Genomic DNA, 17306 nt, shown 5'->3' with positions numbered 1-17306 from the left:
GCAGGGGTCCTGGAGGACTGGTCTCTGGAAACCTACCCAAAATTTTGTTGTTCGTCTGAATTTTAACCTGTTAAAAAAGCCATTTTCAAACCTCCTCTAACCAATTTTTTTTTCACGGAGCGAAGGATGCAAATTTGTTCAAATGTTGGTTTTTTTTTTTTTTTCCTTTGGAATGGACTTGCATTTTCTGGGCTGCTCCCCTCACACGACAGCTACCAGAAAGCTGAAAGGACAATTACTTTTGGGCAGAAGTCTGCAATATCTTGGCAGCTGGAATTCCATCAGATAAGCAATATTTGATTAATATTGGACCGTAGGAGGAGACAAAAAGGGATAGTATGGATGTATTGGAAAAGCACTCACAAGAGCTACTCATGGATTTGCAATATTCCAGCACAGATTGCCAGTGTTGCATTAAAATATTGCCTCAGAAGCAGTTCCCTAGACCCAGCGCAGGATAAGCTGATGAATAACCCCCTCCTTCTCCGTTCCACATATCTCCTTCAATGACATTTCCACCCATTTCCTCTGCCTATTGCCAGTGGCTTGAGCAAGGTTGGTTCAAATGAATTTAAAACAGGGATAAATATTGTCAGTTCAAATCACGGCTTTCCACTCTGTCCCCAGGATTGTCCCCAGGGCAGGCATCCCTTGCTGAAACAGGTCATACTCCTTCTCATGATGAGAAGAATGAGGTGAGGTGTGGCAAGGAAAAGGCAGGAAAGGGAGAAAACCAGTAAGCAAGCAAACGATTCGCAGAGCAAGGAGGACATTCAAGCTTTTGCGTTTCTTTTCTCGTCGTAGTTTATTCCAAATCCTGCTGCAGCCTTCCCGGAGGAGGGGGAAGGGCATCGGCTGATTTGCATCTTATGTTACTGCTGACAGTAGGAGGTCTTAATTGGGGCACCAAAGAGCAGGTGTACGCTAATGTTAATCTTTCCTTTCACCTGTCACTCATGCAATGAATATGATCTCTCCTTCTCATTAGCAGCCCTCTGTCACATGCTGGGGAGCTTTGGAAGGGTCCCTCTGAAACTTGTTGGGATTGATTTTGCTGCCTGTGCTGGGTTATTACCACCAAACCCTGGACAACCTCTCCCAAGGAACACATCCGTCTGGTGGAGGTATGGACGAGCACTGCCTAATAGCCTCAAATCATATGTGCCTTGTGGAAAAATGAACAGTAATTCATATATCGGCCTTATGATAAACAGATAGAGACTGGCTCATTTCGAAAATAACACATCGTGTGCTTGAGTGTTACAGGGATGACCTTAGGAGGAAAGTTAATTTAGCAAAGATATTCAGTTTGGTATTATCTCCAAATGTTGATTCCTGGAATCATTACTCACTCCACAGGCAGGCAAAACTTCCCTGGATTTCAAGGACTCCAGCTGGAGCCAAGAGGAAATTGGCCTGGGAGAGGATGAAATAGTAACTCTAGAATTTGAACCTCCATCTCTTGCAGTTCACCTATCACAGCAAGAAAAGCCTAATCCTTTGCTTGAGTGATGCAGAATATTAGGAAACAACTATGAGCAGCCAAGAGCAACTAAACCTGCTTTGTTTTGCTCTTCGTGCACCGTGAACTCTGTGTCTTGTGAGGAACCTGCAGAAAGGACAACGATCTCTGTCTCCCGGCCGCGTGTTCGTCACAAAGAGAAGGAAAAAAAGGAAAGTCATCTCGCAAAGAGTTTATCTAAGCTTTTTACATTCTTCTGGTGTTGCTCTGGAACAAGTTCCACTTTGGTTCATTCAGAGGTGAAATAAATAATTATCTTTTGGGGAAAAAATTCACATGGTTAAAAGTATTATATTCAGAGAGCAACAGTTTGTTGGCTGCGAGTGTGATCCAGGGGGATGAGCATCAGCTGCAGCCCATGTTCTGAGTCAGAGCAGAGTCCCATGGGAATCACAGCTGCTTCAGGGCCCTGGTGTTAGTGGATTTTCTTTAGGATGATGACTGGCCTCTTCTTTTACTTTTATCGTTCTCATCGGTTGTTGGGAGGTGGCTTTCTTTATCATCAGATTCCTTCCAAAAGCAGTAATACTGTGATTCAATATAATGGAAACTGCGAAACAAATGGGACCGACACATTAATAATGTAATTCTAACTCATAATCTGGTTTTTCCTTGCTGAGAATGGGTCATGGTATGAGACTTTCTCTTTCCTAAGATTAGGGGAAAAAAAACCAGTAGTAGTAGCAGCTAATTGCTTAGCCCTTTGGGGATAAAATACCTCTGGAAAAGCACAGGGAGAAGCCCTAGCTTTCCCTCCCAGAGAGCACATTTGGGAGCAACCTGCCTTGTTCAGACAGTTCATCAGCGATGCAGAACCCTCCTGCCTGCTAATATTGCTCCCGGACACCCTCCTGTGAGGACCAGACTGCTGGCAAACATACTGTTAAAAGCTAGGGTGGTTTTGAAATTTTCAAATATTATTTCTCTTATGAGGAAGAGATGCCATGTCCCAGCTACCCAGATTAGATGCCACACATTGCTGTTGCTTCTGCCTGGGGGTCTTTTCCCCACCTGTGCTGCAAGGGGAGACTGTACAGCCCTGTAGACAGGAGAGGGGCTGGCAGTCAGCATCAGGACCCATGTTTGGAGACCCACCATCGCCTACTGCTGCTTAACTAGAGAAGGTTCCCCAACAGCCACATCCTAAATTTAATTACACTCCTGATTTGCAAGCGTGTTATTTGAATCAAACTTTCCAAGCCTAATCATGTGTAAAACTGGGGCTAATTATATCCCATAATGGTCCAATCTGCAATAGTGAGATGAAGTTAATAGAAGGAAAGTGAGCTTTCTTTAGCTGTACAATTGTCTTCCCCAGGAGCTTGGAGCAGCTGGCAGATGTCCTCTCTGCCTGCATCTTTCATATCAGCTTGGGAAATACCAGAGAAGTTAATAGGCATCCTCCTGCTTTCATGCTGGTTTTATCTGTGGTATTTACTTTATGGTCCATGCATGGTCTTTACTGCTACAAGCTTACCTGCACTGGTGGAAGGATGCAGGAACCTTATGGCCTTTTTCACATGTAATTTCAGTAGTCTAGTGATGATGTGAGAGCTACTGACCTTACAGAGGGCTGCAAAACCCCTTTGAGATCAGTAGGTGAGGGTCAAAGACTGATGGTGTCACGTGCTCCTTAAAAGCCTATGCGAAGGAAGTAAACATTTCCCATGAAAATTTTTGAAAGAAAGATTTTGTTTTTAAAATTTTTCGATTTGCTTTTCTCCAATGACAAATGGAAACTTCAAAATCAATTCTGAGTCAATGCATTTATTTTTTAAACTTTTCTATTTATTCTAAATTTTTGCATTCAGCTCTCCAGTAGAGGGAAACAAGGACCTTTACAACAAGAACCAATATTCGACTGAAGACAGGGGGACAAAAATTGTGAAGACAACCCTACTCTGATTGTAATTTCTCCATTGGGCAATGGAAGACATTTTATCTTAAATTCACAACCTCCTTATTGTCTGTCTTTTGGTGAATTTTAATAAGCATGTTCTTCAATTCCTGTATTTATCCAGTGTCCTATAATCAAGTAATTACCAAAATTATAAGGCACAATCATAGAATCATAATGCCTAAGTGCAGGAGGAATAACATGACTGATTTTAAGCATATGAATATTACAGATTTCATATGCCTGGCGAAGTGGGCGAGGCAGTGCCAGACTCAGTGAGATAACTCATGTGCTTAACAGTAAGCATGTGCTTAACCATGTTCCTGGATGGGGAGTCTAAAATCTCTGTTATTCCAGTCTGTGAATGTGTTGTCTTGAAATGTACAAGCTGCAATTAAGAGCTATTGGATAATAACTATGCCATGAAAATGTCCTAAACTATTAAAGAGCTGAAGATGATAGTGTGCTTTTAATGTTTCACATAAACCATTTGGGATTTGAAGAACTTTCAGCGCTCATGAGGAACTCAGAATATATGCTTGCTTGGGTTAAAGGGAAGGAAGAGAAAAAGCCCTGAATTAAATTTTTTAGCTCGACACCCTCCACTTTTCTACATGTTGCTCAATTCTAAACAGGGAAAATAAAATCAGCTTTGTTCGTGAGCATATGCTTTTGACATTTTTTCTTCTTGGAGCCTGTGAATTATTAATAAACTAATTTCTCTTTATAGTTCAATCTTTGGAGACTTAAAGTGCTCACTCAAATGCACTGAACAAGAGGAATGCTTCAGCTCCAATCAGCTCCTGTCTTCTTTGGAAATGCTGGCCTTGAGGTATCTTTGAGTCTTTGAAATCAATCTTTTATTCAACTGGGAGTTTCTGATGGCTTGGAGGTCTAGTCTGTTAATTCTGCCTAATGCCCTGTTTAAGTTCGGGGCGTTTCAATTGGCTGATTTTCTGCTTTTACTTTGCGAAGGGACTAAGAGCATCCCTCTCCCCCTTCACCACACCCCCTGTTCCTTTGTCACCAAGTGGAAACAAAAATGTTTATTGGGCTCAACAAGTAAGTGGGGGGTGGGATGATGTAAAAAATACCCAGAGTGGCACCTAGGTGAGATCTCACTGAGTTTTTCAAAGCCAATTTAATACAGCTTGGCCTCTAGGATCGGGAGTGCAGGTGTCAAAGGGATCCCTGTGCTCTGTCTTGCAGCCTTTCATCACTACTGCCTCAACTAAGGGTTTCTCATGCTGCTGGCATCAGTAGCACTACCACAATTAAGCCAGAAGAGAGGGGGGAATCAGGGAAAGAAGGGGGTCAGGGCGAGGCCCTAAACTCCTGTGCACGCCAGCCATTCAGGATTGTGAACAGCCTGCAGCAACTCGGCTGTCCGGTTTTGTCTGCTCTCCTCTGGATAATTTGGACCAAGATGTGAACCATAGGATAAGCGTGCAACATCTTCCATAGAGTGCCAATGTGAACCAGAAATTACAAGATTAGGAGCCTTTGCTAATAAATTGTGATTTCCTCTTCACCAGAGCCTGGGCTGAGAGCTGAACAAACTCATTTCACTTGTGATCCTGTGTGCATGTGAAACAAAAGCTCTCGATGATAAAGCAACATTGTTTGGTCCTTCCATTCTCATGCTTCTAAAAAAAACCCCAAATGACTGAAAAAGGTCTGGATGAAATTTAAAAATAGGCCGAGGGACGGGGTTACAAGTCACTGAGCTCCATGTGGTCAAATAAAACCAACAAAAACAAAAAAATAACAGTGCTAAATTAAGCTGTACAACAGAATTTCATTTACCAGAAATATTTAACTGGAGAAAACCACATTAAGGCAGTGGCCTCATTAACAAAAATGTCCTATGCAGAGGTGGCTTCCCAGTTAACATTTGAGGGGAAAAAAATCTGACTCCTGAAAGAAACTAAAAAAAATGGTTAAAGAAAAAACATCTAGGTTTCTCTCACATGTCTGATGTATTTCTCTTCCTTAGTCCTCATTACTGAGGCTATTTGCATGAAAACTGTGGGCCAGACTCTTGCTCTCTTTTGTGCTGGGGTAAATCTGGAGTAGCTCCGCCGGGTGATGCAGAGCTCAGTGCCGGCTCTGAGCTCTGGTCGTGCAAACCCATAGCATGAGCAGTGGCGGTGGTAGCACAGAGGGACACAGCAGTGTTTTCTGTGCATGATTTATTTTCCAGCTCTCTCTGAGGCCTCGGCAGCTCTGTGAGGCCAGGCAAACACGTCCAAACCTGGGAAAGGGAAACGTTTAACTTTGCTGGTGCGCAGGGGGATTCCCAGTGAGGGACAAAAGTGATTTGGTTTCAGCTTCCCATTCAAGTCAATGGGATTTGTGCACCTCAGTCCATGAAGGTCTCTGGGAAATTCCAGCCATGAAGGTTAATTATAAGCCTTTAATTAATCAGCCATTCACTGTGGGCTGAAGTGGTCTGGTTGTCTGAGCACCAGCCCAGGAGCCAGGAGGTCCTTAATTAACACTGCCAGCTCCCGGCGGCAGGGGAGCGGAGTGACTTTGAGGCAGCTGCAGGTCTCCTGTGAAGGGTGGGTTGTACGGGACGGGTGCTGGAGATGCTGCAGGGCCGGGGTTGAGTGTCGGGCTGGGGAAAGCGGTTTATGCCATCAGTGCTGAGTCTGGTGCAGTCTGCGAGTGGGCTCCAACGGGCTCCCCAGAGGTGAACAGGAGGTAATATTTAGTGGGAGAACAGGTCGTAAAACAGGGGTAAAAAATTGAGGATTTTATTGTACCTTATGCACTGAAAAATTAGAATAAATTGGCAGCTGGAATTAAAAATCCAAACTGGCTAGCTTACTTTGCGAAGCTTTTTAAAAGAGGCTTCTTAATTTAAAATTGCCTAAAAATTGAGGTAGCAATAAATGACATCTCTGAACTTCTTTTTTTCATAAGTGTAAAGAATAATTACTGAACTACACAAGAGTATATCATCTGTTGGTTTTCCCTGGCCAGTTAAACTAACTAACGTGCGGCTGGTGCTCCGGAGGTGCCTGCAGCAGGGAGGGACTTGGCTCTCTGTCTGCAGAATACGGCCTGAGAGAGAACTTCTGGCCTCCCTCAAACCAATGGCAAAGCAGCATTGACTTCAGGGGATCTGGGATTTCTCTCAAATAATATTATTAGCAATGTTTCAACACTCTTTAACTTAATAAAAACAAAATGGCAGCACTAGAGAGAGATGTTGACGAGGGATGAAAAAAGCCATTTTGCTTCTCCCAAAATTACAGGAACTCTATTTTTATTTTTCTTCAAACATATGCTGTATTTCTTAGTAAGAGGGAAAAATATGACGTGGGAGAAAATAACTTTCAGTTAAGGCACTGAAACATTTTTAACTATCAAAATGATGGAAGCTGCATCCATGAGAAAATCAGTGAGGACTCCTAAAACAATATGAGACCAACAGAAAAAAAGAAAATGAATATCCCCATTCCTGGAGGATGCTTGTTTCTTTAAGCAGCTGTTTCTTGTCTCTGAGGTAACAAAGTTGTCATGTGATGCATCTGTTACCATGGCAATAATCTGTAATTGTGCAGAAAATCCACCAAAGTAGCGTGCAACTCCTTAGTGAATTAGACGGAGAGAAAAATCACCCCTGTGCAAGCCTTGAATTGATGATGTTGTGAAACTGCATTGGCCAAGTCAGCCCAGTTTCACCTCCAATGAATTTCCTGTATTTATTCTCTCTGGTTCTGGTGTCTAGCGTTTGCTTGGTCTTTAAATATGCTCCTCGCTTGTGCACTTGCGGCTAGTAAATGGCGTGCATCTTCGTGTGCACTTCCACCCTCCCCTGTCGCATTCAGGGCATTTTATACAAGGTAAAGGATCTGGGCACTCCTACTGTTTTGGCCAAAGGTGCAAGAACCATAACTATTGAGCCATTCTTTTCAAGCACAGGTGATAAAATGGCATTAAATATCGTGCCTTGCTACAATTGCAATGGGAAGGGGGTTCCTATACTTATTTTATCTTACTCTTCCAAAGGGGCAGCCCCCAACATCTGCATTGTCTTTGTCTCTTCATCAGGATGAGTCGTTCCACTAGTACCTTGGGAACAGCTCCCATACAGAGTCATGTGCATGCAATATTTTTATTTATATATAATATATAAATTTAAATAAATCTTCTGCTAGCAGGCCAAGTTCAGTATCCTTTAAAACTAACTGAAAATAGAAACACAGAAGGATGAGAAGATGAAATCCACAAAACTTTCTTCCCTGCATTAGTCATAAAATAAACTGCTGGAATTTACAGAGAAATCCTTGAGCATTTTGAGTCATCTGCTCATGATATCATTGGGCTAAAAGTGCTTGCTACTATCCAAATCAAAATGCCAGAGAAATCTCATGAGAATATGCCTCGTGGGCAAATCCCAAAAGGAGAACATCTGGATTTAAGATGCCATTGCCCTGTACTTAACCCTAAGCCACTGAGAAAAATGACTATTCTCCTGCTCTCACTCTCTCTGTGTTATTAGTAAATATTTATACTATACAAGCACCCAAAGGCCTCAAATGAGAGGAGACTTCCATCTTGAGGCTTGCGCAGGCCTAACAGAGAGAGGAACCCCACTCTGCTCTGAAGAGCTTGCTCATTATTTATTTTTCCTTTCAGCTATGCTGTGATAAGCTGCCCCATGCCCAGCAACTGACTGTGATTTCATGTTATTAGCCATTAGATGAGACCCTCAATTCTTCCATAGGGAAAAAAAAAAAGGTGTTTTGTTCAGTGGTGTTAGTTCAACTGAGGCAGCTTAGTTGAATCAGTGAAAACTCTTTTAAATTGTGCCCACACCAGCAGTGCCACCCTTAGCTTTGTCTACCCAGGTTCTAATGTAACCCATTTAGCCTGAGTTAATAACATAAAACTGCTTTGTCTTCCCTTGTAGCGTAGAAGGTGTTAATTAGACTGACGTGGATGATTTAATACCGCACCACACTGAAATTCAAGCCAAAAACAGACCTTCTCACAGCCCAGCATTTGCAGTGAGTAGATTGGAGTTTCCCCCACCCATTCAAGTCCCTGCCTGCTTTTTAAGGCCAACATGAGTGCCTCATCTGCAGAAGTGGGGCTGTACCTGAGGTTGGAAAGACCTTACAGAAAGTCATTTGCTCTCTGGCATGTGTCCTGCCAGCTGAACCCGACCCCACTGAGTGGGTGACCTGAGATCTGCCTTTCTCCAGCCAATTTTGAAAGAGGGATTCTGACATCTTAGTTGTGGGAGCCTCATCAATTCATAACCTGAGCCTCCTGCAACTGTTTCGGAAGGGGAGAGGTATGACCCCAATGTAAAACAGAAGGAGCTTCCAAATAGCCATGGACTTCTGTTTCATATAGAGTTTGCCTGCAGACTCCTTCGCTTGATTTTTTCTGATGAGATGGAAACAACCCAGTAACACCCTGGATGAACCTCCCCATTGCTGAAGACGTCCCACATCTGTGCACTCCTCAACGCATCTGACAAAGGGAAAACACAATTAACATAATTAATTGAAGCAGGGCCTGGGCTGGGCTTCCTCACTTTGTTTAACAAGGACCCAATCAGGCTGAGAGCTGTGCACCTGAGAGACCTGAGCTTATAAAGGTTTTGGGAGGAGCAGAAGGGAGGTGGCAGTTGAGGTGTGCTGCTTGGACGTGGGTTCCTTGGTTGGGAAGCATTGCTTCTGCCTAGATGTAGCATGAGTGTTGAGAGGTGCCTGAGAATTATCCATCCCTGTTGTCACTAAATTCCTCTTTCCCTGGGGAAGCTGCAGAAGAGGTAAGGGGGTGGTGTGTCTACGTGCTGGATTTGGGAGGTCTCCAAGGGAAAGGGTTGGCTTGGAGCAACGTAGCGCTGGGTCTTCCTGGGCTTCTGAGCTCAACCCCATAACAGTTGGCTCTACCATGAGGGTCTGATGCTCCTCTCCCATCTTTTTGCAACTTTCCTGCTGGACATGCTGAGACTTTTCACCTCTGGAAAGAGTCCCCTTGAGATGACTCACCACGCTCTCCCTGCCCCGTGAGATAGGAAAGCTGGTGTGGCCACTGTGGGAAGCCAGGAAGTGGCAGCTGAAGCAGAGCTATTCTGAAATAAGTGCTTAGGAATGCTCTGACCTTTTGCCTCACTGAAGCACCATTTTTTTTTCCTTCTTCTTTTTTTCAGAGAGCACATTAAAAGAGCTGTTTGTACATAGCTTTAATCTGTGTGCACACATACACAGATTGAGCCTGGGCGGGAGGAGAGGAAAAGAGATCACGGCTCTGCCCGTTGTAGGCGTTCGGGGCTCCAGACAGCTGTGACAAACTGCAGCCTTTTTACTACCTTAAAAAACATAATGGGCCACTTCTGTAATTTTAGCTGTAAATGCACTTCTGTTGTACCACAGGACAGTGCTTGAGTATGAAAAAAGAGAGAGAAATACAAGAAGTGCAGAAATAATGTGGTGACAGGCCAAAGAACAGAGCTTATAACACACCCACAGAGCGTTTCCTGTGAAAACAATGTTCTTCCGGTTCTGTCTGAGATGCTCCTGCTTGCCTGCTTTAAGGAGTAATTTCTCAGAGCTATATTTTAGATGTTCAGCTCTTGTAAACTCTTCGCAGTTTAATACATTGCAACTTTTCTGCTTGCTGAGTTTGTGTCACTGGATTAAAATTGCACCCACCACCACAGTCATCAATATTACAGTTAACTTCTCATCTCCTCTCATCCCAGGCTCTACCTAATGATCGCAAACTGTGATCGCAGTTTGTGCTGCATAGATGACTAAAGAAGCTCGTAGATATCAGTCTTTCCATGGTTTGGACAAAGCAGATAAATAAGGTGAGTGGTATGTGTGTAAAAGTGAACTTAGGTGAAGTCTCATGAAGTAGCAGAAGTCCTTGTGGCATGTGGTCATGGCCTGAAAAGAAAGATGAAGACTGCGATGATGTCTTGAGTATGGACCTGAGGGAGGGAGGGATGGCACTCAGGAAGGTGTCTGCTGGTGTGCTTGCTTCTGCTGTAGAGTGGGAACAGAAACTCTGAGGTTCTGCACAGACTGCAGCAATTGCTGGATCTAGCTGGGAAGGAATTGTTTCCTGGATGAAGTTACCAGGCTTGATGTCATTAGGGATGTAGCACGCAGTATAGTTCATGGGGTAGGATCTCCTAAGGAGGTCTCACCCACTGAATCCCTGCCCTGACTGGGGCTTAAGGTGTTGCTGGCACTCAGTCTCCTGTTGCAATCACAACCCACTGGTGGTGGACATTGCACTGCTCGTGGGGTGCCATGGGGTGTGGTGCGGGCCCTGTGGGGTGCAAAAACTTGAGTGAGAGATGCAATGGCCCCTTCTAGTCTCAAAGTCTGGGAAATGGAAATCAAAGGAAAAATTCATTCAAACAAGAAGCTGAGTTGCGGCCGTGTTGGGTTTTATGTTGTTGCTTGATGGTCAGTAGAGACTGCCTGGCAGCAAGGCAGGCTGCAGGGTGGAAAAAGGCTCGGGAAGGGCTTCGTTGGCACCAACGCAGTATGAGGCCCTGCTGGTAGCTAAATGCTCTGGAAATTTGTGCAGCAAGGAAGGTGGTGGTGTCAGAGGAAGCCTGAAAGGCCAAAACTGAACTTTGGGAGACCTTGGTGTTTGAGTAAAGTCAACTGGGGATGCATCAAATGGAGCTGGGGACGTGGTATAAGAGGAGGAGACTTTAAGGTTGTTTAAATTTTTTAACAGAAATCTCAAGGAGCAACAGCTATAAACGGAAACGTTTCACTCTTAAGTCAATAAAACTGATCCAGTTTTTTTCAAAAAACCCCCCTTCAAGCCATTAAAACTAACAGCTCAAATTCCTTAAGGGAGCCAGCTACACGGGCTTGTCTTTCCATAGGGCTTACTGTCAGATTGCACCAGTTACCTTCTGTGCCTTGTTGAAAGGGATGCTGGCTCTTCAGGCAGATATTTCTGGTACAAATCCTCCTAAAAGTGTTTGGATCTGTGTGCAATCTGAATGGTGGTGGCTAAAGTAGTCCATATGGCTCCACACCAGGAGAATGTGGGGCTGGACATCCTGGGAGGTCATCTCGTCCCCCACGCTGGGACACTCGTTCTCCTCCAAAGGCTGAACAACTTGCTCGGTTACAGATGTAACTGAGCGTTACATCTGTCCCTGCTGGGCTCGCCATGCACTGCTGGTTGGGACAGCAGGGAAGGACAGAGCTGCAAAGGATGGGGGAGAGGGAATATATTTCTCCTCTCCCAATCTATAGATGTGGATACCTACAGATATCTCTGCCTTCCCCCCCTTCCCTTTCTTCCCAAGCCCTGAGGTTTTGGCGTAATGTTTTTATATTGCCTCAGAAATCAATCTGTTCAGTAACCTGACTGAGAATAAGTAATGCAGCTACATACTTCTGAATAGTTATATGTGCACGATCTGTTTGTACGATATGCTCCAGTCTTCCTAACATCTGGTTCTAGCCAGTTGCTATCAGCCCCTTGGTTTTATAAGCACTAAATTCACTCAGTTTTTAATGCAGGGGAAAAAAAAATACAGCCCAAAGAGCATAACATTTACAAGCATTTTTTGTGGGAGTGGAGACAGGAGGCCAAGTTCTGCTCTCAGACAGAGTCCAGCCTTTGCATTTTTGGGTGGGCCTCTGAAACCATATTTTTTCCTTAAGATGCCTCCTTTTCAGCCAAACTATACTGATTCCTGTCAACTATTATCACTCCAGTATGAATGGGTTTGGCATAGAGACTCGAGGGAGGGTCAGCAAGATGGCTTTTTGGGATGCTCTTCAAATACTAACTGAACTGTTATACATACAATGTGCCTGTGTGCCTTGGCTTCTGGGAAGGGGGAGGCAGGAATAGGGTGGTTTCATGTTTCTGATGGCCTAGCCTGCCTGTTTTCTCACCTGGTGTCCATCGAGTCCTGTGTTCAGTGGAGATAACTTGTGACTACCCCAGCAGGCCACAGCATCCCAGGGCCCCTCCCCAGGTGGCTTTTTCAGAGCAGCCCTGAACATGCAAGAGAAGACCTCTATACTCCAAAGCCACCTGCTCAGGATCAGCAGAGACAACTAAGGGTGGATTTTTATTGAGCACATATGACAGTGGATGATCCAAAAGCACAAGGCACCCTGACAGACTCACTGAAATCTCTCCATAAGAAAACCAAGCATCTACAAAACCACTGCTGCCAAGCCAATGCTGACACAAGCAGCAAATCCATCAATAATGAGATATGCAAAAACACTCAAACCCTTGGAAAACCAAAACTCGCGTTATCCATGTGCAGTTTGCAAGAGGGTTGACCAGCTGCTGGCTTGCTGTTGTAGCCAAATTACCTTTTTACTATTGTGTTATCCTTTGTCTTCTCATCCCAGTTTGGCGTTCACCCTCTTCTCCTGTGCTAAGGCTCTAAGGTGAGAGTGAGACTCTGAGGGATGAGAACTGTCTTTAAATAATTTGAATAATAACTGTCCTGAATAATTTGAATCAGATCATTAAGGCCACTAAAAACTTTAGCAATGCTAATTCTAATACAAATACCACATGCCAGTGGTCCTGTTTGCTCTGCAAAGGGAACAGAAGTGCATTTGGGGGAGAAAGGGAGATAGCAAACCAGAAATTGCTCATACTTTAACTCACTGAAGGATTGCAATTCACATATGGATGAAATTTGGCTCTGGAATAACATAATGTAGTTATAAGTGGAATAAATCTGGTCCACTAATTCTTTTTCTGCCTGTTTTGTTTTAAAAGACAAACTATCTTCACTTTACATATGCATATAAAACATGGGTAGTTGAAACAGGTAACTGCGTAAGCCTCTGAGTAGGACTTGATGGGTTCTTTTGGCCAAGCCTCACTTTCTGGAAAGGATCAGAGTGAATAGACACGTCCCCTTGTAGAGGTCCTGCCTGTCTGCTCCCAAACTGTGACTGGTAGTGGTGTGGCACTAGTTCAGATCCTGCAGAATTGCATATAGGTTTCCACAGTTATTTTTCTGTTGTTACCAAACACTCAAAGTAAGGCTATGCTGTGGTCATATAGACAGGAAAATGACATCATGCTTAAAACCACTAATCCAAAAGCTTTGGAATCTGAAAGACAAACTGTATTCTAATTAGGAACAAAAAACAATGACATTTGAAATGGAGACATTTCTTGGATTATTATTATTTTTAAATCCTCCCCTGGCTTCCCTTCCAGCCAAAGCTGTGACAAGTGCATTGGAGCTGATAATAAACATACACCTCTGAGGTCATGGCTAGGATTTTTAATTTAAATAAATAAATAAGGATGAATTTTCCGGTCTCCAGGGATCCAGCACTCAGGAACGTGCAGCTCAGAGTTTGCTCTGCAGGGTCATTGTGGAAGATGCTTTTTTTTTTTGCTGTTTAACATAGCTGTTTTTTTCCATTATTTGGAAATACAAAACAGCCTTATTCTATACTTCTCCTCCCTCCAAGGTTGGTAGGTGGTAACGACAGGCTTTGGGATGGTGACGCTTTGCAGGGATTATTCACTGTGTGGGAAAAACCAGAATTACTCACAGCAGCCACACTGTTTTCGGAGGTCAGCAGATGTGACCAACTCATCCTGCTATGGATGACGAGAGCTGGCTAGAGAAATGTTGCAGAAGCCATATTCCACCAGCTGTTGAGTTCTGCATGTCTCAGTGCTGCTGCACCTTCTGGAAACGAATCAACTTTGTTTTTAGGGGAAAACAGGGTGGAGGAATTCAAACAATGTTAAAATTGACTTATTGACGCAAAAAAAGAAAAAATTATTTCTTAATCTGAAATAAATTTTCTCTTAAATTTCTTAGCATTTTGTGGGAGCTAATCGGAAATTGATTGAAACAGAAATGAAATATTTTAATTAATCCAAAAAAGCTGCTTTTATTTTTTCCTTAGATACTTCTTTTGCAGAAAACGAAATTTTGGGGGAAGAGGAGGGTGTAGTTATTTAGAAGACAGCAAGACTTTGAACTCCTAATTATAAATTCTTTGAGAAATGCACCTTCCATCCTTAAGCCAGGTCACCTTGTTTCCTACTTGAGTCAAAGTCATTGCTCAAATGCAACAAAACCTGCCATGATCTTCCCCTCTCCCCAAAATGAGGTATCCATAATTCCCAAAGATGCATTGCAGAAGCTGGTGTCTACAGAGACACTTGAACCAATGCTGTGTGTCATCCCCACTCAAGAAATTTTGTTTGAGTGGCCCTTTGTTTTTGCATGATCAGTTACATTGCAAGCTAGGCAAATGGGCTCTCCATCTCTGTCTTCTGCCCTGGCTCACTTTACCACTATCTGCATCTGGAGAATAATATAATGAGAATAGTTATAGAGGTTGTTGCAAGGAATCACCTACTATCATGCACCTGCCAACAGGGTGGATTAACTGTCTGATTCTTTTAGGAACAGAATAAATCCTGACATATTTTGAAAATGCATCCTCACTTGCTTCTGAATTTCTGTTCTGCTCGGTTTCATCTCAGTCATAGCTGGTTTTCTAGAAGTGCCACTATTCATATTGAATTTGCACCTTGCAGGCACCTGCAGGCTTATTGTTTGGCACGGACTGTTCTTTATTGATTTGATTTTTTTCTTTTTCTTTTGTGTTCTGTTTTGTTTTATAACGCTTCATGGTGTAGACAGCAACTTTACGGGTACTGGGCTAGCCTACTAATTGGTTTCACATCTCTCTCTCAGCGTGGATTTAGCAAGGTCTTTGCTGGTTCTTGCGTATTTCTTTTTCCCGCAGAAATGAAAGCAAGAAGCAGCTCGATAATGTTACAGTACCATTCATTACTTCCTACAACTGCCTCTGCGCAGACCACCAAAATTATTTAGTCGCTGAGAGAGGGCAGATCACATGAGGTCCTCTAGACTAAATATTCCATGTGGCAGAGGAGGTCTCTTCCAGTGTCAGTGGGGAGAGAGCGGGAGCAAGGCTGGGCCCAGTACTGGATATTAAGTGCACAGATACCTTTGAAGGCCAGTGCAGGAGCTTCTGCTGTGCCACTATGATAAAGCAGATCCTTAGCGCCAGGTGAAGTTTATGGGAATCTTTCAGTGAGTGTTAATCCACTTTGAATCAAAATGCTCAACGTATTGTTTCTTCTGTGCTTTCGCAATGTGAGGTGAATTTTCGGAGGCCCTTTGCTACGATGTGGGAAGGGGCTGTGACAGGACTGCCCAGACTCAGGGCAGACTCATGCCTGTTACAAGCAGCCCTTCAGCAATGAGTCGAGTTCAGTCTCGTTACTTCCAGATAAACAAGCTGTCACTCCCCAGTGATTGCTGCTGCAGTTCTGACATAAGTCTTAACTTCTTTTTCTAACCTTGTCTAAAGCAGACTTTTTAAAAAGTGAAAAACTGATTTCTGCATTTATAAGTTACAATTAAGTGATGAAATTATTTATACCTGTGTATTCATTTACTACAGCTACTGTTTTGGAAACTAAACATGTCATGACAATATTATGTCTCCAGCTTTGACTTATGTGGCCAGTAGGCTTTTCTAGAGACTATTTAAGAAAATGAATGCTAGGATTTTATCGCTAGTTTACTTTTGCCATCTGATAATGACAATGGTGCTTGGTTATGGGGAACAAAAGTCAGATGAAATAAGACATCCTTGTAATAACCTATGCTGTTCTTCATGGTACTTAAGACACACACGAACAACAATAAAACAACTTTAGGTGAAGGGCCAGTGAATGAGAACACTAGGCTTCATTCTTTTTCCTTCAGAATAAATTCCCTTCTGTCTGCAAGCATCTCATTTGCTGTTTGTACAGAAAGTCCTTTGTTAGTCATTTCTCATTACAGCTATTGATAAGGCTTGTCCAAAAACATGCCAAAGTGCTTTTGTAAGTTAGAAATTTTACATCAAGTACCAACAGCTAGTAATCATCCAGTGGGTCTCTCTTAAAAACTTTTTCACTGCTGCCTTTTTATTTAGATAACATTGCTGTGATACTTAGAGCAAGGGAATAGTATGAATACTTCAGTATGGTGTTTAGTCGGAAAAGCAACTGAGAATGCTTTAGCTGTTAGGAAGGAAACTTCACTTTAACTTTAATTAACGTGATTTCAAATATCACTACTTGTACAATATGAACATCTTGTATTATAAGGACATTTGTTTCAATGAAAATAGCATTGGAGACAGGAGCAACTTTTTTCTGTGTTCCTAAGATACGGTCACAGCAAAAAATATGAGTGAATAGTATTTTCTCACATTTATACAGCTTTAAGAAATATGCATGAAAATATTAATAGTTCATTTATATATTTATCATATATATATGCAAAGTAACTTCCCTTCCCCTCTAAGTCTGATCTTTCTTGCATACCTTTGCACATTTGTTTGCAATTTGCAATTTCAGTACTTTCCAGTATTGTCTCTCCATTGCCAGTCTAAAATAAGCAGTGATATGGAGAAATGATTGTTGGGAATGGTTATTAGCTATTTCTCATGACACTAAACAATACCAAATGAAATGATTGCACAACAGGCTGTAAACAAACAAGATCTACTTTTTCGCACAATGCATAATTAAATTGTGGAACTCATTGCCACAGGATGTTTTAGATATCTAAAGTTCAAGAAGCAACTAAGCAAGTGAATGGAAGCAAAGGTCTCTAAAGGGCTATTAAATGAGATGACGCAGATGTAGGCTACAGCTCAGGAAGTCCTTAAACCACAAATTGCTTGAAATGGAGAAGATATGGAGAATTTCATATTTGCATCACTTCTTATACGCTTTCTCCTAAATGCCCATTACTAGCCATTTCCAAAGACAGGATATTGTGTTGGATGGGCCTTTGGCATGACCTGGTCCAACCTTTCTTGTATGTGCCTGTGTCCCCTGGGG

This window comes from Gymnogyps californianus, chromosome 14 (assembly GCF_018139145.2).
Source record: "Gymnogyps californianus isolate 813 chromosome 14, ASM1813914v2, whole genome shotgun sequence".
Classification (NCBI taxonomy): domain Eukaryota; kingdom Metazoa; phylum Chordata; class Aves; order Accipitriformes; family Cathartidae; genus Gymnogyps; species Gymnogyps californianus.
Note: the sequence above shows the minus strand (reverse complement) of the source record.